This window comes from Tiliqua scincoides, chromosome 1, assembly GCF_035046505.1.
Source record: "Tiliqua scincoides isolate rTilSci1 chromosome 1, rTilSci1.hap2, whole genome shotgun sequence".
NCBI classification, from domain to species: domain Eukaryota; kingdom Metazoa; phylum Chordata; class Lepidosauria; order Squamata; family Scincidae; genus Tiliqua; species Tiliqua scincoides.
The window spans coordinates 267803487-267827832 of record NC_089821.1 but is presented as its reverse complement, the minus strand read 5'-3'; the positions used below and the strand labels follow the sequence as shown (position 1 = coordinate 267827832).

The 24346-nt window shown below is 44.4% G+C and overlaps 1 long non-coding RNA gene across 2 annotated transcripts in view; it reads left to right on the top strand.

Moving 5' to 3' along the window:
- The first annotated feature begins 1592 nt into the window (after positions 1–1592).
- LOC136636684 (uncharacterized) overlaps positions 1593–24346 on the top strand; it is a 41629-nt gene continuing 18875 nt past the window's right edge. For both annotated transcript variants that reach the window (XR_010793537.1, XR_010793536.1), the window contains exons 1-4: positions 1593–1727; positions 2617–2708; positions 3739–3826; positions 24096–24239. This is a non-coding gene — a long non-coding RNA (uncharacterized lncRNA). The remainder of the gene's footprint in view (positions 1728–2616; positions 2709–3738; positions 3827–24095; positions 24240–24346) is intronic.

Sequence of the window (24346 nt, the reverse complement as noted above, 5' to 3'; positions counted from 1 at the left end):
CTGATGACCTTCAACTTGACTGGCCATCTCTTATTGCCCTTATCCTCCCATGTCCGTGGCTGTTTCTAGCCCTATTAATTAGTACAATTTATGGTTCTGAGATACTTGAAAGTCTCTCTCTTTTCTTGAGCCAAAGACCAATTAAAATTCCTGGGGAATTTGCTTCCAGCCAGCAGTCCTCAGATCATCTTCCACTATATCAGAATCTCTCAGCCTGTTTCCAGACATGTTTTGTGAGTTCATGCATAAGTATCCTAAATGTGGCTAGCATTTACTGAAAAATAAAAAATCTAAAAATGACTTATGAAAGTAGTAATTTGTACAACACATTGCCAACGGGGACAGGAATGGGGACTGCCTCGTTTTTGAGCCCCATGTATTTTACAATGTCTACATCTACCTTGAAAGTCTATAGCAGGTTGAAAAGTCTATTTTCAACCACTGTGCCACAGTGCATTGGTGTGCCACGTGTCTTTGAGGGATGTCATTTATAAGTAGAGCCACTGGGGACAGAGAACCTATGTCATTCTTCAGTCAGCTGTTCAGATCGGGTGTGATCTTTTGTGTAAGCTTGCACTCATGCATTTTGTTTGTTATTTCAATATCTTAATACTCATTTTTAAAATGATGAAATATACCCTTAAAAAACTGATGGTGTGCCTTGACAATTTTAGTGCCTTGTCAGTGTGCCATGAAATGAAAAGGGTTCAAAATTGCTGAGAAATACAGAAAAATATCTGTAGTACAGAGGTAAACCTAACTCAGAAATATGTGTTTTTGTTTCAAATTGCATCTAATTTGCCAAAGATTTTTGTGTAACTCAAACATTCACATCCAGCATTTTTGTCACATATTGTTCCAAATAAAATAGTGTTTCTCGAACTATTTGAGACCCACTATTTGAATAGTGGGTTGGGACCCACTACTAGCCAATTTAAAGTGGGTCCCAATTCATGTCAATATTTTATTTTTAATACAGTAGACTTTATGCTACCATAATATGTGACTGCAGTTGGGGAAATGTTACAGATCTATATTTTTAACAGGCTATTGTGTATATGTTTTTAACATTGATTGTAAAGGGGAATTATTTCTGGGTAAGTGTGGGTAGGATTGCAGCCTAGGATTGTTGCAAATTTTCCTGTTTGATGATATCACTTCTGGTGGGTTCTGACAGATTTTCATTCTAAAAAGTGGGTCCTGGTGCTAAAAGTTTGAGAACCACTGAAATAAAAGGTATTCTTCCTTGCTCTGTGTATTCCTCACCATCAATAAGATAGCAAAAGCGTGTTCTGGGCAGTGTATTTTTGGGAAGAGCAAGCAGCTTCTATGGTTGTTCAAGAACATCTGAAGTACCTTCCAGGGTCTAACTGAAAGTTAAAGAACTTACTTTCTGCTTCCCCCCCCCCTTCATACATTGTGCTTTTCCATCATCCTGTTCCAACCGGTCAAGCTAAGTGATTCTATTCTTAACTTTTGTGAATGAGATCACAGAGTTGCTGCTGATTAATGATGTCATCCTTCCCGCTCCTTTTGCCAAAGACATCACAGAAATTCTAACACGATTTGCACTTACAAGCTGAACAGCGCCGCGGTTGCTGCCTGTCGCTGAATGCTGACAGGCTGCGAAGTATTTCCATCTGTCTCATTTGTCATGGTGCTCAGAATGTAACACCCCAAAGGAGAACTGATCCCCCCACTCCGACACAGCTCGACTATATGGACAGGTGAAATTCCCAGGGAATAACTCCAGAGAAGCAGGAGTAACCATTGCTGTAATGTCCAACTTGGAGATGCACCATGACTTTTTCTCAAAGCCTGGGTATAGTTTGTTAGGTGAAAGTGCTTGTTGAATAGTCTTTTGGTGGCTGCTGGTGACTAGCGAGAGGACACACTCTACCTGCTTGGGTGGGGACTGAAGGAAACTCTTTTTCAGTTTGCTTATAGACAGTGAAAGATATAATTGGGTTTCTGTAGCTAGCTGAGAAGAAGGAGCTTTTGTGTTGCTGGATGGGTTCCAAGGGTATGCTGTTGCTTTGCAGGGGACTGATGGTGTTGTCTGTCTGAATGCCTGCCTCCATGTTCAGCATGTATATTTGTAATAAATTAATGCTTTGAAAATGCCATAAATCTATAGTTCTCTTGAGTCCTAAAATTTCCTCTTGCCTTGGCAGCTAGAAAATGCTAAACACAATTTTGGAGCCAGTTGTTACCAATGCAAGGTTGAGTCTAGTAATAATTAACTATATAAACAATTTATGAATAAGAGACTAAAGTAGCAGGCTGCTCTCAACATGGATGCAATGAAAGAACCTTCCTGCGGCACTATATGCAGATGAGACCTTTTGGGATAGCAGATTGTTTCCTCCCATTACATGCATGCACCCACACACAGAGTATCCAGCAGCACAAGACAATTGTATTCCAAGGAGCTCTCCATTCCAATTCTGTAAGCTGAGTCAACGTTTGTGCCATTAACTGACTGTATCAATTCCAGGGCATGCTGAAATTTTTTCCCTCCACAGTTCACCTTTAATTCCTCTGTCTTCTCTCCTATCAGGTATACTTATTATTATGCAAAAAAGAGTGAATCTCTCTGCTTTTCAATCTGTCTAGCTACCTGGATTACAGTTAGCAGAGATGGAGATTTGCATGACACATCATGGCTTGGAAACATGAGTCATAGGGGCTTGGAATACTGGGTTCAGGTGAGCGTTGACCCCCCCTCCCATTTTTCTCTATCTTGGAATTTCATTTCTTTCCCCATTTCCATCCATCCAGAGTGTAAGGCCCCTTCCACCTTCCTTCCCACCTTATTTACCTGGCTGGTGCTGATGATCATATGGCAGCAAGTGGGAGGGAGGGAGGGAAGATAGCTGCTCTTTTTGTAGATCATATTGATACAGGCTAATGAAAGCCAGCCAATTATGTTAAAACAGATCATTTGGGCAGAGCAAATGCTTAGCAGTTTAATAGGAAAAATGTTCAAATGTTTACTTATGTTTATGAACCAAATGTCAATGCTATGTTATGGGTGTTTATAGATAAATAGTTTAAAACAAATAATGTTTAAGAAATAAGGAAAATGATGCTTAAAACATATGAAATCCACTATGTTTGTCTAGTCTCTGTCTGCAAACTGAAACAGAGACAGGCTGTAAATCAGTCTCACTGTCAAGGACATCAGATAAGGTGAACTGCTTCATGGAAAAGGGAGTATAAGGCTGAAATTTCCATCTTCAAGCTAATTGCTAGTATGGCAGATGATTTAAGCTTCTCTTGGAATTAAATTTACAGCTTGTATATTCATTATACCAAAGCATCAGATAAAGCGTTGTCTCTGAATAGAGAGGCAAATTCCACCTTCAAGTTGCTTTTAAGCAGAGAATTGAAAGGGGAAAAAGCATTATTGCATTTTAAAACATTCAGGCTTTCCTGAATACAATACAATTTGATAAACACTGGGAAGGGCTTTTGAGACCAAAGTTTCATAGAAGTTCCAAAGAGATTATAATGGCATCAACATTTGCTCCCTTCTACATCGCTTTGCTGGTAAAGCTCTAGATTTGCAAGAAGACCCATTATTCTAAGGACACTGAAGACCTTAGTCCTGTGGCTTTCAAGGAAACTTGGCTACCCTTAAATCCCCATGACTTATGCAAAGGACTGAGCCTGAGACTTCTGTTATCAGAGTGTGCACTCCTTCACTTAACAACAGTTCATGTTCTTACTTCTCAGTACAAGTGCTTAAGAAGCAGACAAAGAAGCTAGAAGAGGCTTCCAGTTGTTATCAGCTGAAGGCTGCACTCCTATGTATCATTTCCAAGTAAGTTCCATCAAACCTAGTTGGATTTGCTTCCAAGTAACATACATAGGATCAGACTGCAACCCAGACTTTATCATCTTTGGTTCCACCCCCAGAAGTGACAGAATCTATATTCGCATCTAGACAATGTTGGCACCCAGAACTGTAACATATAAATGAACCTTAGGTCAAAATGGAACTAATGGGTGATTGAAGTCAGGGTGCAGCCTGGAAGCAAAATATGTGCCCTTGCAGAACCAGGAGGCACACTATGGGAAAACTTGCCTGCTGCATAACAATCAAAATCTGGGCACTTGGAGTCTCTCTCTGTGCACTGCCTTTCTCTCACAGACCTGATCAGATGACTCTCCATTTGTCTCGCAACTCGTTCTGGCTTAAATGCAGAGCTGATTTCCCCTGCAAGAACTGTGGATGTAGCTAGCTAGCTGCACTGCGGCAGGAAAGAAACAGAAACCTTTTCAAAGGGTGATTTCTCTTACTTGGGGTGGACAGCATACACATCAACTCACCACAGGGATGTGGCATGCTTGGTTCTCTGTTATGCAGACAGCGTAGTAGCTGCCCAGTGTATCTGCTGCATATGCCCCAGGTAATTGGTATTTATCTTTTCATTGTGTTACCACTTGGCAGTGATTTGGTGCCTGAAACCTTGAATCCCATCTCTCAAACAAGTGCTAGTGTCCTGTAGTGGACAGGGGGTTGCGGCTGAACCTGGGTTGCATTCCCCACTTAGGCAAAGAATTCATGTGCTTATCTTTGTCTTTCATCTTAATCTATATTTAGGATTGTTGTAAGCATAAAATAGAACAGGCCCCCCCCCATGCACACAGCAACTATATGCAGAGTTCCTATAGGTTAAAGTTTAAACATTATCATGGGTACTACAGTTTTATTAACATATCAAAAACCATATACAGTATATTTCTTGATTTTGCAGAAGAAAATGTGCCTTTTACAGATGGCCAGGGAAATTGCACTTTGAAGTTAAGATTTCTGAAATGCTTCAGTAGGGTGTACCAGCCACTGAATTTAAGAGAAGCAACCTTCCCAAGCTGCTCTTGCTACTCCAGTATGAAGAGTAACTCTAATATTAAAGAATTCTTCCATCCAATGTGATTCTATGATGAGAGTTTGTGCTCAAATGATAGTGTCACAGGAAGCTGCCTTATACCACATGATACCACTTGTTCATCTGAACCTTGTCTGAACACTGACTGGTGGGAGCTCTCTAGGGTTTCCGAGAGGAGTCTTTTCCAGCTCTGCCTGAAAATGCCAGGGACTGAAGCTGGGACCTTGGGGAGAAATAGCTTGTGATTTTTAGCAGGAATTATTTTTAGATGAGTGGTGAAAAGGTTGTGCAGTCTTTTCTCTCCTGCTCAGAATTGCAGTATCTCTAAGTTGTTTTTGATGGGAGGAGGAAACATCAGTGATACTATTACACACACTTTCAAATTGCGCTTCATTTGCCCCTTACGTCCAAACGACATATGACATGGGAGCTCTGTATTTGGAATTCCCCATGCTTTTTTATTTCTCATTGGGGTTTAAACCACAGCTCCAACTTAGATCAGTGCTCTGCAGCTCCTGTTAGCCACTGGGGGAGGGGATACTGTTGTTGGCAACCTTCAGTCTCGAAAGACTATGGTATCGCGCTCTGAAAGGTGGTTCTGGCACAGCATCTAGTGTGGCTGAAAAGGCTGATTCGGGAGTGACAGTCCCTTCCACACCGGGAGCAAGTGCAGTCTGTCCCTGGTCTGTCTCCCTGGCTATGGGCCTTCCTTCTTTGCCTCTTTGCCTCAGTCTGTTGGCAAAGTGTCTCTTCAAACTGGGAAAGGCCATGCTGCACAGCCTGCCTCCAAGCAGGCCGCTCAGAGGCCAGGGTTTCCCACCTGTTGAGGTCCACTCCTAAGGCCTTCAGATCCCTCTTGCAGATGTCCTTGTATCGCAGCTGTGGTCTACCCACAGGGCGCTTTCCCTGCACAAGTTCTCCATAGAGAAGATCCTTTGGGATTCGACCATCGCCCATTCTCATGACATGCCCAAGCCAACGCAGGCGTCAGTTTCAGCAGTGTATACATGCTGGGGATTCCAGCTCGTTCCAGGACTGTGTTGTTTGGAACTTTGTCCTGCCAGGTGATACTGAGGATGCGTTGGAGGCAGCGCATGTGGAAAGCATTCAGCTTCTTCTCCTGTTGTGTGTGAAGAGTCCATGACTCGCTGCATGCAGTACAGAAGTGTACTCAACATACAAGCTTTGTAGATCTGGATCTTGGTATGTTCTGTCAGCTTCTTGTTGGACCAGACTCTCTTTGCGAGTCTGGAAAACGTGTTAGCTACTTTGCTGATTAGCTTGGTATCGAGAGAAAGAGTGTTGGATATCGTTGAGCCAAGGTACACAAAGTCATGGACAACTTCCAGTTCATGCACAGAGATTGTAATGCAGGGAGGTGAGTCCACATCCTGAATCATGACCTGTGTTTTCTTAAGGCTGATTGTCAGTCCAAAGTCTTGGCAGGCCTTGCTAAAACAGTTCATGAGCTGCTGGAGATCTTTGGCAGAGTGGGCAGTGACAGCTGCATTGTCGGCAAAGAGGAAGTCATGCAGACATTTCAGCTGGACTTTGGACTTTGCTCTCAGTCTGGAGAGGTTGAAGAGCTTTCCGTCTGATCTGGTCTGGAGATAGATGCCTTCTGTTGCAGTTCCAAAGGCCTGCTTTAGCAGGACAGCGAAGAAAATCCCAAACAAGGTCGGCTTGAGAACACAGCCGTGCTTCACATCGCTTCGGATGTCAAAGGGGTCTGATGTGGGGCCATCAAAGACTACATGCCCTTCAAGTCCTCATGGAAAGACCTGATGATGCTGAAGAGCCTGGGTGGACATCCGATCTTGGGGAGAATCTTGAAGAGGCCGTCCCTGCTGACCAGGTCAAAAGCCTTCGTGAGATCTATGAAGGCTATGAAGAGTGGCTGTCGTTATTCTCTGCATTTCTCCTGCAGCTGTCTAAGGGAGAATACCATATCGGTGGTGGACCTGTTGGCTCGGAATCCGCACTGCGATTCTGGATAGACACTCTCTGCAAGTACCTGGAGCCTCTTCAGTGCAACTCGGGCAAACAGCTTTCCTACAACGCTAAGGAGAGAGATGCCGCGGTAGTTATTGCAGTCACCCCTGTCACCTTTGTTCTTGTACAGCGTGACGATGTTTGCATCCCTCATGTCTTGAGGTACTCCACCTTCTCTCCAGCAGAGGCAGAGGATTTTATGCAGCTCAGTGGCGATGATCTCTTTGCAGCACTTTAGGACTTCAGCAGGGATGCTGTCTTTCCCAGGTGCCTTGCCAGAGGTGGGGGAGGGGATATAGAAGTACCAAGTCATTAGCAACTTCAGTGGGCTATTTGAATCAGCAGGGTCATGGCCAAAAGAGAGGGGTTAGATTGCTCTCCCTTCACAGCCCTGATTCAAATCATTCCCCTCCCAGTGACTGCTTTGACCATGCCCCCCACCAAAAAAGATGTCAAAGGGTTCTAAACATGCAACCCCTTTACTTCTACTGTGGCCCTGAGGGTCAAACTATTTGTTCTGTGTAATGCATATTTTGTCCTCAGAGAATCCCTGGGGAGGTAGCAAAGCTTTTGATGTTTTGTCCCTTTTGATGTTTTGTTCCCACTGGATCAGGCCATAGGCCCATCTAGTCCTGGATCTCACAGCGGCCCACCAAATGCCCCAGGAAATGCCCCTGCCTTTGTTCCGATCTGGATTGCACTAGCTCCTTGCAGTGGCGTAGTTAGAGGGGATGCAAAGCACTAAGTTTTGCAGGGAGCCTCACTGTGGCATGCAAGCGGCCCCTCCCCCCCTTCAGAGCCATTCCAGGCAAATGCCTCCGTTTTGCTCCCACCACCCTGAATGGCTCTGATGGGAAGGGGGCCACCACTAGTTACGCCACTGCCTCCATGTACTGTTTACTAATGAAAACTGTTTTCCATTGTAAACAGTAGAGAGGGCACAAGGACTAGAATCACTGTGGGGCAAAGTATTAAAGTTCTCCCATTTCCTACCATGGATTTATCACATTATGGTTCCCTCAAAGCACTATTTAATTAGAAAATCAAAAAAGTGGACAAAACACACATTATGCATAATGTGCAGCTTGCCCCTTTGATTCCACTGTATAATCCACTGAATAGGGATTCTTAAAATCAGCTATTTAAAGTGCTGAAACGGTCGGTAAAGCTCAGGCAGAACAAAGACTCCTTGATCCGTATGACAATGAAAAATGGCAACAACTCAGTTGATGAAGTACTACAATAATCATGTCACAGGTCTAAAAATACACATTGGCATGATTCACCATGATCTATAAATTATCCCAATGAGCTCAACCAGCAATTGTAGCCTGTCGAGCCAGTCATCTAAAGATTAATTATTTTCTTACACACATTAGGATAGTAGATCAGAAATGCTTCCCCCAAGACTCATATAATTTATTGCAATATTTTTATGACAATGAGCTACAGTGCTTGGAAGTTCCCCTTGCAATCTCTCTCCTAAATGAAGGATAGAAGTCAACAGAAAATGGTCAAAGGCAGAAGAATGAGGAAGATCAACTCAAGTATAGAAATGTGAAATACTAGGTGGCTGTTTGGGGGGAAAAAAACTGTGCATTGGGGTGTTTGTGGTGAAGGAGGAGCACACTCAGGCTTGTTGTGTTTGCTCTTCCACTGGAAATATTGTACAGCCAGGACTGAGAAGGTAGACACAAATTGGTGAACTGGGTCTACTCATTGGGACATGAGGTTTGCCTCCTTGAGGTTTCATGAGATGATAGTGATCTGGTTCTCTGTCTTTCCTAAGATCCCCCAGGCAGCTAATACAACTAAATTTATCAACAAAATACAAATTTTAAAATGCAGATAATAGAACCAAGGAAAATCAGCCATGATACAGTAAAGTACTATCCTCCCACCATCCACCCCCGCTCCTTCAAATGCTCTGAGAAAGAACCATATCTTTACAGTATGGCAAAAGACCAGCAATGGAATGGGTCAGAAGAGTCTCTGTTGCTGATCTAAATGCTCAGCTAGGCAGATATGGGTGATGATAGTTAGATATTATTACTCCATTTCTACTCCCAAGCCCTTATACAGGCTTGTAACAACCCTGTGAGGTTGATGTAATGACTGGGAGAGGAAGCCATTGTGTCAATGTCTCTTCCCTTCCCCAGATCTGTCTCTATCCAGGGCCAAAAGTGATACAAAGACAAGAGAGACTCTCTCTCTCTCTCTCTCTCTCTCTCTCTCTCTGTGTGTGTGAGAGAGAGAGAGAGAGAGAGCGAGCAAGAGAGAGCGAGAGAGAGAGAGAGCGCTCCCAGTTGCATGAAGAATCTCCCTAAAACCTGTATAGTAGTACCACATAGCCTGTGATCCAGAAAGAATACTATAAAGCTCTGATGGAGTTCAACAAACAACAGGCAGGTGAGAAAATAGAAAAAGGTGTTTATTGGAGAAAATAATACAAGGAGGTAAGAAAAATAAGAAGAAGGCTTACAAAATGCCTTGGATGATGGAAATGCACAGATGTGGATCTTAGCAAGTCCTAGAAGTTGATCACAGGAGAACAAAATAAAACCATTGTATAAAGGAATGTATAATCAAACTCACTGATCCAGTGCTGCCCCATCCATGGAGCCATCTGATGGGGCTGAATTGGCAGCAGAGTGCAAGGGGTCTGAGGGGGTGGCGGATTTAGGATGTGTTTCACTCTGAATCTAACCCACCCACCCCCATCCAAACTGGACTCACGTGCAAAGCAGTTCATTCTTACCATGCTCCTCATGCTAATCCCTGTACTTATTCTGGGCTTTTGGACTCCATTACATTTCTCTGGTACACATTACTCTGAGCTCACTCAAGTACACCTGGGCTTGTCTTTAAGTAACCTTTGCTAGATGAGCTCACTGCTCCATTCAATGGGATGTTTTACAACCACCAGGCACCCACTACCCCTAACCTAACCAGGTGAGCGTGGATGCTTACTGGTAGGCATGAGACAGAGTCTACTGCCCTTCTGGATGATGAAGATGCCCAACTGGAAAAATTAAAAAAAAAAATGGCCAACTGGTTTCTTCTATGGCACATAAGGCACACTATGGCAGTGCAGATGGCGCTGGAGGCCATGGCACAGCTTCCACCAGTGCTGCTGCCATGCCCCCCCCCGATCTACCATAAAGTTTCAGTCCTTATGAAAATTTCCAGTTTTGAATAGGAATATTAGGAACCCATAGGGTTGTGAGTCATCAGTATGAAAGACGGGAAAGGAAAGAGATGAATGGGAATCCTGGCATCCCACGAGCAGTCTTTGGAAGTGAGTCAGTAATCTATGAGGTGGGGAATGAGGAGGGAGGCATGAATGGGAATTCTAGGATCACACAACGCAAAGTGCCTGGGGGTGAGTCAGTAATTTGAGGCACACACTGGCGAGGAATAAGACTGAAGCATGATGGTTCTGACTGTGAAGTGCAAGAGTAAAATAATGTTAATTCCATTTGTGGGGCTAATCAACTCTGGCATTTGTTTTGGCTCCATCAGAAATACCTCCTCTTGTTTCGGAAGAAGGAATCATATCATTACATTACCCTGGGAACTTGTATCTGAGCACATTTGCAGTTCCACATGCTCTTTTTCAGCCAACCCAGAGAGCCAAGGAGAGAGTTTGCAATGACAGTCGCTTCTCTCACCAACCAGGCCTTGGTGATTCACTGTCTCGACTCTACCAGTTCAGTTGCAGGGCAGATCAGAACCCAGCAGTGACATGGAAACCTTTCATTACTCACCAGTGATGTTTATTCTATGCTGGAAAACAAACGCACCCACGGAACATCGGTTGTGAATGATGACGGATGGGCTGTGCTGTGTTTCTACATAAAGCATAAATCTCTCTGTCAACATGCATCTGTCTATAGGATGAAGCAGTCCGCCTTATGGCTGATACATCAGTATCAGTCATACTGGGCAAATGTCAGGGACCCACATGCTCCCTGGAGGCTTATATTGCCCCTTTCCCCCAAGCAACTAGGTCAGCGTGTGGTAGTCACTGACTGCTGAATTACTTGCGATTTTTGCTTCAAAACATATTTATTGTAGGTATTTAAATCCCACTTGATCAAAATTCATATCAAGGTGGTTAACAATGAATGACAAAATCACAAAAATAAAAAAAATGCTAAAGTGCAAACTATGACAATAAAACTTAGCGGCTTAAAAGCAATAAAATGCAAAGAACCATAGCTGATTTGCACAACAGGGAGAAAAGTACCAAAGCCCATCAATATTGTAAAATGTTTGAGAGAACAAAATACGGTTTGCATGGCATCAGAAAGATAAGAATGGCACCAGGCTCAAATGTCTGGACATTCTGGAGTTTGGGTGTGTCACCACCAAAGAGTCTCTCTCTCTGGTTACCACCCACCTCATCTTGAAGGACCTCAGAAGATGACTTCAACTGCTGGGAAGGTTCATATGGGAGAAGCCAGAAACTGACATGGAAAGGGACAAGGGTTGTGATTTGTAAGAGCAACAAAATAGTTGATCTCAACTATTACTTCAGTGAGGATGGACATCTTTGAGTGGAATTTGCTTGCAGTTTTTTTAAGGAGTTATGGAATGAAAAGCAATGCAATGTGGAATGCATGCTTTGCATGGGGGTTTCTACTGTGGGCTAATAATATGGTGAGAGCAAACATTTTATGTAAAGCAGCCTGATTAAGATATCAAATCTGGAAATTATGGCATGAGTTAAGGATTTTTGTCTTTTTTTTATGACTACTTCATTTAAAGTAATAAAATGTAATGCAATCATGTTGAGATGTTCTTTAGCTGATTAGTTATGATAGGGTGTGTGTGAAATCTACATTTAAGACACTGGCTGAGAATCCGTCATCATAATAAGCTGTACAATCAATGTGAATTGTGGACAATTAAGACCGGTTTAAAAATTAACTGCAGGAAGATTTCGCCAGTGTGAAAACTGAAGGTGTGTTCGGCTGTCTTGTATCGTTGGCTTTAGGAGAGCAACAGTAGCCATGCTGTAAGCCAGTGGCACTGCAGCCTTTTCCCAGCTGGAAGAAAAGTCACAGAGCATTTCTGAGACAGACTTGGAAGTTGCCACTGGTCACCAAAAGTTTTCAAACTCCTGTGGAAGCCATTGAGCTCAAATTCATATGTAGACTTGACATTCTCAGAAGGGCTGGGAAATGGCTGCAGCTCAGTGTTAGAGCACCTGCCTGTTATATAGGGGGCCCCTGGCACTGCCAGGTGGGATGGAAAATACCCCCTTCTTGAACCCTAGAAAACACCCCCAAGTCAGTACAGGTGGTACTGAAATGGAGGGAACTGAATTTGTAGGTTTATAGGGAATTTCATGTGACTGTTGCTACAGAAAGTCATTGCCCCCCCCCCTTTAGGCTGGGGGTTATATTTACAGCTATATTTCCTATTCATGCACACAATTCCTTTTGCTTTGTCAATTCATTAGTGAGGGGGAGGAGGGCACCCCTGTGCCAACCAGGTCTTCTATAATTTCTACCTGACCTTTGATTTTATATCTCGCTTTCACTACAACAGACTCACAGCCCAATCCTATCCACACTTTCCTGAGAGTAAGCCCCATTGACTCTAATGGGACTTACTTCTGAGTAGACATGCATAGGATTGGGCTGTCACATGGCTACTGCTCTGGAAGTAAAGGCAAATGCCCCAATTCAACAAGGACTATCAATGCCCAGAAACACATCTCTGCACACAGTGCAAATGCACCTTTGGGTGTGAATAACTGTCATGATGCTTAACTGCCTCCACTAGCTGCTTGCTTTGATGTGGGATGGAAGCTGGATCAGGTCTCATGTGTTGTGGATCAAAGTCTGTAACTTGCCGTTCCATCTCCACTAGCTTGTTAGGGAAATAAATCCTACAGGCAGAATGGACACTTCTCCCTGTTGGCAGAGAGATTTTTCTAGTGCCATCAGTGGTAAGGGACAAACACTGGTCCCAGAGCTTTAAAGTCAGTGCACTGAAGTGAACCCAGAAATATACTAGTAATTAGAAACAGATGGGCCTACTATGGCCAATTCCTTGGCCCCAGATAAGACCCTGGCAGGAAGTGTCCGCCATAACTATGGCAAGACTTGGCCAAACTTGGCACCTGCCTGAGGCAGCACCCCATTTTTAGTCCTCTGTGCGCATACGCTGCCTTTTACATCTGGCAGTGGCAGTTTTTTTTGGTTTTTTTTAAGGAAAGCCGCTTGGTGGGAAGGGAGGGTGAGGCAAGGCAAAGCAGTGCTGAGTCCAACCCTCTGCCCCCTTACCTTGAGCTCCAGTGCCACTTACTTCCTCCATGCTGTCCTGTCTGAAATAAACAGGCTGAGCGGAACATGCTGCTCAAGGAGTAGGGCTTCCCTAATTTGTCACTCAACATGAGCCTTTCAGTTGATGTCAAGCTATGCCTGTCTCCCCTCTTAAGGCACAGGTTTAAAGAGGTCACAGGAAACAATGCTAAGCAGTGTCCATACTTGGCAATAATAAATTAAGAGTCTATGCAGTGGACCTTTGCAGCAATATTCACAAATTTGTCACAGAATATTTTCTCTTCAATCTGTTTCTGCTCTGCAGCCAAACTCCAAAGAGCACACATCACAGACCTGACTCTTGCAGAATTCAAAAGGCTTCTGCTTGCTATGAGCTGGGTGGGTAAAATAACACCTAGATGTTCTGAGGTCTGTTTACCAAAGGGATTTGACTGAATTTATTTTCCTTCAGCCATCAGCTTGTAAAACCAGAGGATGTTCTGTTTGACAAATCAGATGTACCTATTTTAATAGCAAATATCATAACTTGCTCTGGCTTGTTATAAATATCCTCTTTTTCCCAATACATGTAAAGCCTAACCACACTCAATCTTGGTTTCTCTCTGGCATTTCTGAGTGCCAAGTAGGACTTTGCTTTGCAAGGGGTCCTGTCATGCTGAACTCTCAGGAGAGATCAGGTTAATTAAGGGTCATTAAGAGGAAGGATGGCTGAGGCACTGCTGGGCATCTGTATGTCTCCTTTCCTCCCAGGGTCCTGCAAATTTCAGTGCTCCATCTTTATAGACCTTTGCTGCAAGCACAAGGCCAGCTGCATAAAAGGTTTCAAATTGCCCAGTGGCCAGGCTGCTGGACAATCTTTCTGATTCCTGTGCCAAGAAATGTCTCCCATCAAGGACTGGAGCTTGGGGAGCAATCAAGCCTTTTGTGTGCTACTGGAAGGATAGGAAACTTGTGCTGCATACATGAAGAGAAACTCCAAATTCCCCGAAGTGCTTTTGTTTCCTTTATGCAAAGTCCTCTAGCTCTGGAAGCAGAACTTTGTCACTTCTCCATCTCTTGGAAGTCTCCACACTAAGTGTATTTGTCACTTCTGGAAGTGTCTATGCTGCACTTTGAGCCTTCTTGCTCCATAGAAGCCTCCTCCATTTTGGCATTATGGTTCATCTCTTTCCCCAGCAGAGATGCCTATGCTGAGCTTTGAAGTCTCTTCCTCAGCAGAAACCTCTTCCATTTTGGGTTCCTCCAGAAACCCAGTTGCCTTCTGAAGCTGCTAATCCAGAAACAAGAGCACCTCATGAACTTAACTTGCTGCAAGTGGGCTTACTGGGAATTCATTTTGAAAGGTAGAGAGAGGGTTTTGGACAGACCACACCTCTCATCTTCTCTGCAGAGCGATCCTTCCCTAAAAACATTTGCTAATGTGTTCAAATTCATAAATATGCTCAGGAATGAGTATATAACCAGCATATAACTGCAGAGTGACTCAACCACCAGCATAGAAATCTCAACCCTTCCTCTGCTCTCACCCCCCCCATGGAACCCTGTCCTATCCTGCCAACTACGCCAATTTGTCCTATCCCAATTTGTCTTGCAATCCTGCCGACTACGCCAATTTGTTTTGCAATCCTGCCAAGTACGCCAATTTGTCCTGTCCAAATATTCCAACTCTCTTCTAATGCCCACTTTTTGGCTAATTTTCCTCCTTTTCCATGAACAGCTGTGGTGTGCAAAGAAATGAACAGAACGCCTTATCAGTTGAGCAATTAACAATAATTTATTTACTACAAACACAAATACTCCCTGCAAATCCTCTTGCCCAGAGGCTTTCCCTCCCCAAAACTCCACTTAACTCAGTGGGTAAAGGTCTGAAGCCTCCAGTCCAAGTCCATGGTCTAATCTCCAAAGCACAGTCCAGTCTTCCCAATTCAGTCTTCTGCAGCAGTGTCCCTCCTCTCCAGCAGTGTCCCCTCCAGCAGAGTGTCTCCTCCAGCAGGGTCATGGCAGTCCCCTTCTCCCGTAGGTCTGGGTCAGAGTAGCTCTGTCTGGCCAGGTAGCGTCTCCCTCTGGGTCAGGGTAACTCTTGGTTCCTTCTGAAGCTGACTTTTATCCTGCAGCCCCTTGTTGTCCAAAATGCAGCTCAGCTCATTCAAAGTCCCATCAAGGTCAAATGGAGCTCAGGTGTCCATCCAGGTCTCCATTGGCCTTGTCTGATTACAGCTGTGGAGCCAGCCCTGCCCTTCCCAGAGCTGTCAACCAGCTGTCAAAACATGGGATCACTGTCAACACCACATCATCCACCTGAGGATCTTCTAATCTTCCATTACAAACCCTAGGGCATGTCCGCAAATTACCAATTTCTTAATATGGTTGATTAGCATCTCCATGGTATCTGGGAGTCATCTGGTCAGTAAGATTCAGTTGAGTTTGAATGCTGGTGCAAAGCATGAGTCAGACTTATGAATGCAAACATAATTAAAACTGGATAACAACTCCCTGTTGCCTATGGTGTACTACCTGTACTGGTTGTGCCACAGTACAGATCACAGAACCTGTCCCATGTCAATACCACACAGGAGCTCAGCCCAGCCCGAACAGGTGGACAGTGTCCCTGCTAATATATGTGTCCAGAGGCCTTTATAACTGGTGCAATATACAAGTGCCCTGAAACATTCCCAAGAATGACCCAGACTGAGCCGGAGGTAGGAAAATTGGAGCAATAAAGCCTGAGGAGGAAGCAGCAGCAAACACTCACAAGGTGAGTGACTCTGGTTTGCAAAATACTGCAGGGGCAAGAGGTGGTCCCCAGATTGATTCAGTTAAGGCCTACTAGAGACATCCACAGCCATGTGCAGAGGTTTCTTCAGAAGACACCATATGCCTGTGAAGTTCCATAGCATAAGAATTGTGGTAACGGCCACAAGTATAGATAGTCACAAGCATATCAAAAGGGTTAGACAAGGTCATGGGGGGGTGGTCAGTCTATCACTAGCTATTAGACATGTTTGTGAAATAGATCCTCCATGTTCAGGGGTAGTATACTTCTCCAATGCAGGTGCTGGGATAAGCAATATTCTGTTTTCTTCATGAGCTGCTTTTGAGCTACCCAGCAGCTCTTGGCTAGCTATTTCTAGAAGCAGAAAGCTCAACTAGATAGATCTTTGATCTCATACAGCATGACAATTCTTCTGTTCTTACATTCACCTTAGGCTGAAAAGCACAAACATAAAAAGGCATCAGCCAGCGCATTCATAACACTGAAAGTACAAAAGGTTTATTTGCTGGTATAGAATTAACATTTGCAAAGACAGAAAATGCAGCTAAGGGACTTGTAAAGTCTTGATAGAGAATCCTATCCATGTACATCCAGAAAACTGGCCGGATGTTGCCGCCGCATGACATTTCCTTCAATTCCTTATTTGATCTGTCAACAGTTGTAGGCAGCCCCCTGATACACACTCATGTGGAATGAGGCCCTATTGAAAGCCATATGACTTCCTCGTATCAAACCTACTGTTCGGAGATTGGGGTGTATTAGACAATGCAGGCAAGCTGGGGGTGGAGGGGTGGGCAGCAGTTCATTTATCAGGCCTTTCATTTCAACTGTGAATAATGATTCTGCTGGCTGGAACAAAACAGGGCGCTGTGTCAGCTCGAAGACAGCATCATAAAAAGAAATTGCACAGCCTCCTGAAGCTTTACAGCCCCAACTCCATTTCTAACCCTTTACACGATCCATTCAGCTAATAACTTCTCTCCAGTGGCATCGCTAGGGGGGTGCAAGGGGTGCGGTCCGCATCGGGTGACACACACAGGGGGGTGACATGCACAGGGGGTAACATGCTAAAATCGCAGTGGTTAGGAGTAACCCCATCATATTATATACCATTGGATGTGAAAGTTTGAGCGGAATGCAATACAAAAAACCAGAGTGAAATATCTCCTTTCTATCAAATGTTATGGTCAAAAAACGGGAGAACAAAAAAATGCATGGATCCCTATGGAAAGTGAAAGTGAGCTGTATCGTGCGTTTACTCATGAGTAAGCGAACTTGCCTTAGTCCATCAGAAGGGGCAGGCTGAGAGGATTCCAACGACACCAGAATGGTCCTGATCCAATGAATGCAGCCCCCAAAAACACCTGAGAAGGAAGTCCTTCCCTCCAAGCAGATGAATGTATTGAACCCTATGGAAAGCGAAACTAAGCCTCACGGTCGAATTTATTCGCAAGTAAGCAAACGTGCCTTGGCTGGTGTGGAAGATCAGGTGAAGGAGAGTGCAAGGCTACCAGAATGGTCCTGATCCTATGCACCTGGAGCTAAACAAGTGCTCCAGAAGGCAGCCTCCCCCACCCCCACTAAAAAGGATCAAAACGGAGGCTTCAGCTGATAAGGTGAACTTTTTCGAGACTTGCAAAGCCAGGTGGATCCTGACAGTGATCTGGTTTAAACAGAAGTTCTTCAATTGAACTGGGCACTGGGTAGGGCTGAAAACCTCATTGATTTTGGAGGGGGGTGGTGTTACTGCAGGCAGGCTACAGAGGACATTTACTTGGTGGAACAGGGCTGGATTCTGCTTTTTTAATTATTTGTTTTACTTTAATTATTTATACTTATTTTAATTTGCCTGATGATGTCACTTCTACCACGTCATCACTTCTGGTGCGTTTTGCACAGATTGTCATTCTGAAAAGTGGGTCCCAGTGCTAAAAGTTTGAGAACTGCTGCAATAAGGTGTTAGTAAGTTGACACCAGGGTGTGTGTGACACCACTAGTGACCAAAATCACTAAAATCATAATTTGGAATAATAATACCATCATGTTATAGATCAATCAATGCGTAATTTCATGCAGAATGTGTTCTATCTTTGTTCTAACAAAAGGTACAGCCAAAAAACCAGTGGGGGTGAAGTGATTGTACACTGCATGGGGGGGGGGTGACGCGCTTGCATCCCGCACCGGGTGACATGAACCCTAGTGACGCCACTGCTTCTCTCTCAAAGCCTGTTATACTGTATGATTTTTCTCAGCACCAAACACTGTATGATCACCACTGCATATACAGTGAGTGCTCCTTCTGACCTGTCACATCTATACTTCGGTTTTTTGTGCGTGTGAGAGGGTAATTTCCTTTCCTTCTCTATCATTTTCTCCTTCTTCCCCAGAGTTGATCCCCTGAGTGACCTGCCATTCTATATCAGTCACCTGGCACCCATTTTGGATACCATATCTGAAGCCAACTCCATCCCAGTGACAGTGTGAGCTGTCTCCCAAAATGTCAGCTGATGATAAGGGCAGCAGCTTCAAAGGTTTTTAAAAAAAAAAATTTTTTTTTAAATAAAATCCTATAGTACAGATTATCATGCTATATCCTGCCATAGGGTATGTATCCTATGTAGGGTATCTGACTATGGTATGTCCCCTGCAGAGCACCATGCTAGCTCTATGGAACAATCACCAGCAATCACTATCTTTGTTCTGTGACTGAGAAACTGTATGGTGTGGGGGACAGAATATCTGCAGGCCAAACTATCGTGATGTTAGATCTGCCATTGGCCCCAACGTATTTCAGTTTCCTTTTAGCAAACAGCCAGATGGACCTTCCTGCATAGATCAAGACAATAGCAAAGGTGGCAGGGCTTTAAGTGGGCGGCAAGCAGGAAGTGCACATTTTTGGGTTTTGCTTTCCTTGCCCTTTTAAAATCAAAATGGAGGATTTTATGCCCAGGACTACATTCTTCACTTGCATGGGAACAGCAGAATAAACACAGCAGCCCTGTTTGTAGGACCATAAGCAAAAGAAGGATGTTTCTTTTGGTGCACACAATACAAATTGACAAAGAAAGGGTTCTCTCAAGGATGGAGAAACATTAAAGAGACTTCCCAGTCTGAACACAGAAGAAACAGTTCAATAATAGAGGGAGGCTGGGAACAGATTCACCACATGCATACTGAGACTTCATGGATGAAATGTCCAATAGTCTAACTTAAAATGTCTGGGTTTGAAGGCCATGGTCCAACAGAGTATCTTTTGCCTGACATTTCACCCCCACAGTGCCAACCTTGAGCAACTTTGTCTCTGGAACAGACAGGAATACCAGCTGGGTAATCACTGTAGGGCGCTTTGCCACAGACTCTCTCTCTTCCTTAGTAATCTTTACGAAGAAGCATGACAGAAGCATTCAAACTTATCACTTTGTACTAACTGTTGTTGGCATCCTTCAGTCTTGGAAGACTATGGTATCACGCACTGAATAGTGGTTCTGGAACAGAGTGTTCTCTCCTGTGCGCAAAGCCTGGGTAAAGTAGGTATGGAGGATAGACTGTTACCCATGCAGCAAATCCCCCCTCTCCACGTCGCTGAAATGGTCCAATGGAAATGCAGAAGCCAATACTGTTGGTTCCAGTGGCGTCGCAGGAGTTGCCAGAACGTGACTGTGTTCAGCCATGAACTGCCTCAGGGACTCCGGCTCCGGATTTTGCCTCGAGGCTGACTCCTGAAGCCTTTTCCATAACTGGATGTAGCCACAAGGCAGTGGAGGTTTGGGATCAGAGTTTTCCTTCTCTCAGATCAGCTGCCTTCCCAGACTAACAAGTCCCATCTACCCAGTACTAACGAAATGACTAAAATCCAAAGGAGTGACAGAGGTGGAAAATCTTGGCTTTTTGAGGGACTTGAGGCTGAGCTTATCTAGCAAGAATCCAAGCAATTGCGCTTTGGTTAATGCAGACAAGACCCATCCATAAAGTCCATTAGCACAACCTATTTGTCCTCATACCCGACAGTAATGAATCCTAAGTATGCAAACTGCAATCAACACACCGTCTTCCCTTGTTTACCCCTGCCTCCATCTTTCTATCCTTTTCTGTTTTTCCCCATGTTGAATTATAGATTGAAAGCTTCTTACAGCAGAAACCTACTACAGTACTTTGTAAAGTGTCACAATCACTATTAGTGCAGCATCTAAGAGACTGAGGGCCCAATCTTGAACTGAATTGTCGCAAACGTGCTGTAAGGCACGTTTGCAGGCCCTGCCACCAGGCAAACAATAGTGGTAGTCCAGCGCTTGGCAGTCGCACAGACTGCTGAGCAGCGGAGAGGTAAGCGGGGGTGTGGGGGAGGCAGGAAGGAGGCATTCTGGGGAGGGGGAGGGGGGCAGAGGACAGGGACAGGGTGGGGAGAAGGTGTGCTGGGGGAGGGAGACGGGACTAGTGAAGCTTTGATCCACCAGATCCAGAGCCTCCGTGTTTGGCTCACCACCTGACATGAAGGTTCTTGATTGACTGCTGACCTTTGGGTTGGTGATGAATTGAGTAGCCCCATCGCACGGCTGCTCTCTTTACCCAGGGGAAGGGGACAAAAGTCCCCTTCTCCCGAGGAGCAGCCAGCAGCTGCCCAGAGTATGCAGGATGTGGCGGCAGCCATTTTCGGTACTGCTGCATCCCAGGCAGCTCAGGATTGGGCTGTGAGCCACCAATCAGGATTTCCTGGGTTTAAATCTCACTTCTGCTATGAACTTTCTTAATGGCCTCTGGCAAGCCACTCCCTCTCAGCCTCTCAGCTGTGATATAACCCTGGCCTACCTTACAAGGTTATTGTAAGCACTACATCAAGACAATGCACATGGAGTGCTTGAATGATAGAAAGCACTACATACATACCAAGAATTATTTGAGATGTTAATCTCATTTTTCCAATTCATATGAACTGCTCAAGCCTCTAACATCAATAAAAATAATGTAATTGCAAAATCATTTAAAAACCGATAAGCTCAGCAGATAAAAATAAACACATGAGAAGCCAAGCAGAATAAATTCCAAGATCAGTCAGGTCAAAGGCCAACCAGAACAAGAAAGTAAAGACTAATGATAATCTATTCATCGTTCAGTGTCTTTGAATGGTCATCACGAAGCTCACTGGCCTAGCAGACTTCACAAATGATCTTCTTTCCACCCACACAAGAAGTGCACAGTCATGGGGTTGCTCATCGGTTGCAGCAGGAGATCATGTCTCCCTCTTCAGACTCCTCTGCAAACAATAATTTCTCACAGGACATTTCTAGATCTCTGCTCTATGCTTCTATCTCATCATATGTCATGATTATTGCCAGCTAATTTTCTGGCTGCTCCAGTGTCTTAACAGTTGCATGCAACCCAAAAGAAATCCCTGGAGGAGAAGCTTTTACCAGTACTGTACCCACAGGTCAGGAAAAGTCTTCACTTGTGGTGCAGCTATTGCCAGCATAGGAGGCCTCCCCCCCCCCCAAAAAAAAAACAAAAACACAACGGTTAGCTACTATCATAATGGACATCTTTGGCATTCCCCTTCTCATTTGCTCCTGAATTGTCATAAAACAGAATGACCCAAGGTAGCCATATCTGACATGAAGAACATATTTTTTTTCCTCCTTCTTGCCTGTCTTGCTAATTTTTAACAAGGTTTCTGTTTTGGCTTCAGCAAGGGGATGAGGGCTCAGTTAGCCCAGTGCCATCTATTGACTTACACCCATGAAAGCTGTGATCTAGGCTGTGATGTAACCCTTTGCCTATGAAAATGAGCATCAGAAGTGCTTAATAAAAGAACTCTGCAAAAGCCTCTGTTCCTATTAACACCAGGTAGAAAAGCATTAAAGAACCCTTACAGATTGCAAAAAGTGAAGCAACTCCTTCCCCTTTGCACATTTGCCCCATTCTCTCTTCTTGTGTGTGAGATACATTGAGAAGAATCTCTTACCAGCTACCTATCTAGCTAGGTATGGAGCTAAGGACCAAGATCCTAGACTGGCAGGAGTACTAAGAGTAGGGAAAGTACCTAGAAAATCATGATACTCTTCTGTGTGTTTCAGTTTGCATTTTAATCTTTTTGCCAACCTTTGTCAAGCACTGCCCCCTTGTTTACCCTGGTATAGTTGCCCCTTTTCTACCATTTTATCTTCCTTCCCACTGTTTTGAAACATATTGTAGTCTTTTTAACAACCTCTGTTTATTTTACTGTTTTCACCTGCCTGACTTCATACACTTGGGAAGGAGCTGGCTGCCCCACCTCTCAGAGCACCTACCTGCAGCTACTGCTTTTCTCTCCTTTATTTGTGCATAAAAATAACGACAGAACAATAACAACGATTGCAGCAAAACAGAACAAAAAAAGGGAAAAAAGGAAGCACATACATAACGTGCATGATATACACAACAGCATATCAGCAATCTACAAAAAAAATATTAGTAATCCATGCATAAATCTCTTTTAAAAAGGCATATAAACATCCAAAAATATATCCATGCAGTCTTCAATAAGCAGTACATTCAAATGTTGATAAACTTACAAAGTCTCAGTTCACTGAGGAATTGGAGGGGGGGGCGCTTATTTTTCCGAAGTGTCACGACAGCCACTCTTTATAGCCTTCATAGATCTCACGAAGGCTTTCGACCTGGTCAGCAGGGATGGCCTCTTCAAGATTCTCCCCAAGATTGGATGTCCACCCACGCTCCTCAGCATCATCAGATCCTTCCACAAGAACATGAAGGGCACTGTTGTCTTTGATGGCTCCACATCAGACCCCTTTGACATCCGAAGCGGCGTGAAGAAGGGCTGTGTTCTTGCACCAACCTTGTTTGGGATCTTCTTCGCTGTCCTGCTGAAGCAGGCCTTTGGAACTACAACAAAAGGCATCTATCTCCGGACCAGATCAGACGGAAAGCTCTTCAACCTCTCCAGACTGAGAGCAAAATCCAAAGTCCAGCTGAAATGTCTGCGTGACTTCCTCTTTGCCGACGATGCAGCTGTCACTACCCACTCTGCCAAAGATCTCCAGCAGCTCATGGATCGTTTTAGCAAGGCCTGCCAAGATTTTGGACTGACAATCAGCCTGAAGAAAACACAGGTCATGGTTCAGAATGTGGACTCACCTCCCTGCATTACAATCTCTGAGCATGAACTGGAGGTTGTCCATGACTTTGTGTACCTTGGCTCAACGATCTCCGACACTCTTTCTCTCCATACCGAGCTAAACAAACGCATCGGTAAAGCAGCTACCACGTTTTCCAGACTCACAAAGAGAGTCTGGTCCAACAAGAAGCTGACGGAACATACCAAGATCCAGGTCTACAGAGCTTGCGTCCTGAGTACACTTCTGTACTGCAGCGAGTCATGGACTCTTCACTCACAACAGGAGAGGAAACTGAATGCTTTCCACATGCGCTGCCTCCGACGTATTCTCGGCATCACCTGGCAGGACAAAGTTCCGAACAACACAGTCCTGGAACGTGCTGGAATCCCTAGCATGTATGCACTGCTGAAACAGAGACGCCTGCGTTGGCTCGGTCATGTCGTGAGAATGGATGATGGCCGGATCCCAAAGGATCTCCTCTATGGAGAACTCGTGCAAGGAAAGCGCCCTACAGGTAGACCACAGCTGCGATACAAGGACATCTGCAAGAGGGATCTGAAGGCCTTAGGAGTGGACCTCAACAAGTGGGAAACCCTGGCCTCTGAGCGGCCCGCTTGGAGGCGGGCTGTGCAACATGGCCTTTCCCAGTTTGAAGAGACACTTGGCCAACAGTCTGAGGCTAAGAGGCAAAGAAGGAAGGTCCATAGCCAGGGAGACAGGCCAGGGACAGACTGCACTTGCTCCCAGTGTGGAAGGGATTGTCACTCCCGAATCGGCCTTTTCAGCCACACTAGACGCTGTTCCAGAACCACCTTTCAGAGCGCGATACCATAGTCTTTCGAGACTGAAGGTTGCCAACTACTACACTATGAGTAGTTTGGCTACTATAAGGATACAAAGAGTTCATTTTCACTGTCTTGCAGATAACTTCCATAAAGCAGGCAGATAATTCAAAAGAATTTAAGCATCTGCAAAAATCAATGTTGGTTGCAATACCAAATTAATACAACAAATAACCTCTTCCCCAAAGGATTGCATCTCTACACAAGACCACATCATGCGCCTAAATGATGCTCCAGGTTCATCAAAACACTAATATCTCCAGGATTTGGGGGGAACCCTGCGAGCAACTGGGATATCCTCTGCTAGGAAAAATATTTTAAACTCTGAACAGGTAAGATAAATGCTAGGAAATAAAAAGGGACAGTGCTATAATTTATTATTTTCCCAATGGTCACACTAGGAGAAAAAGTGAAACACTGAGGCCCCGTCAACTGTCTT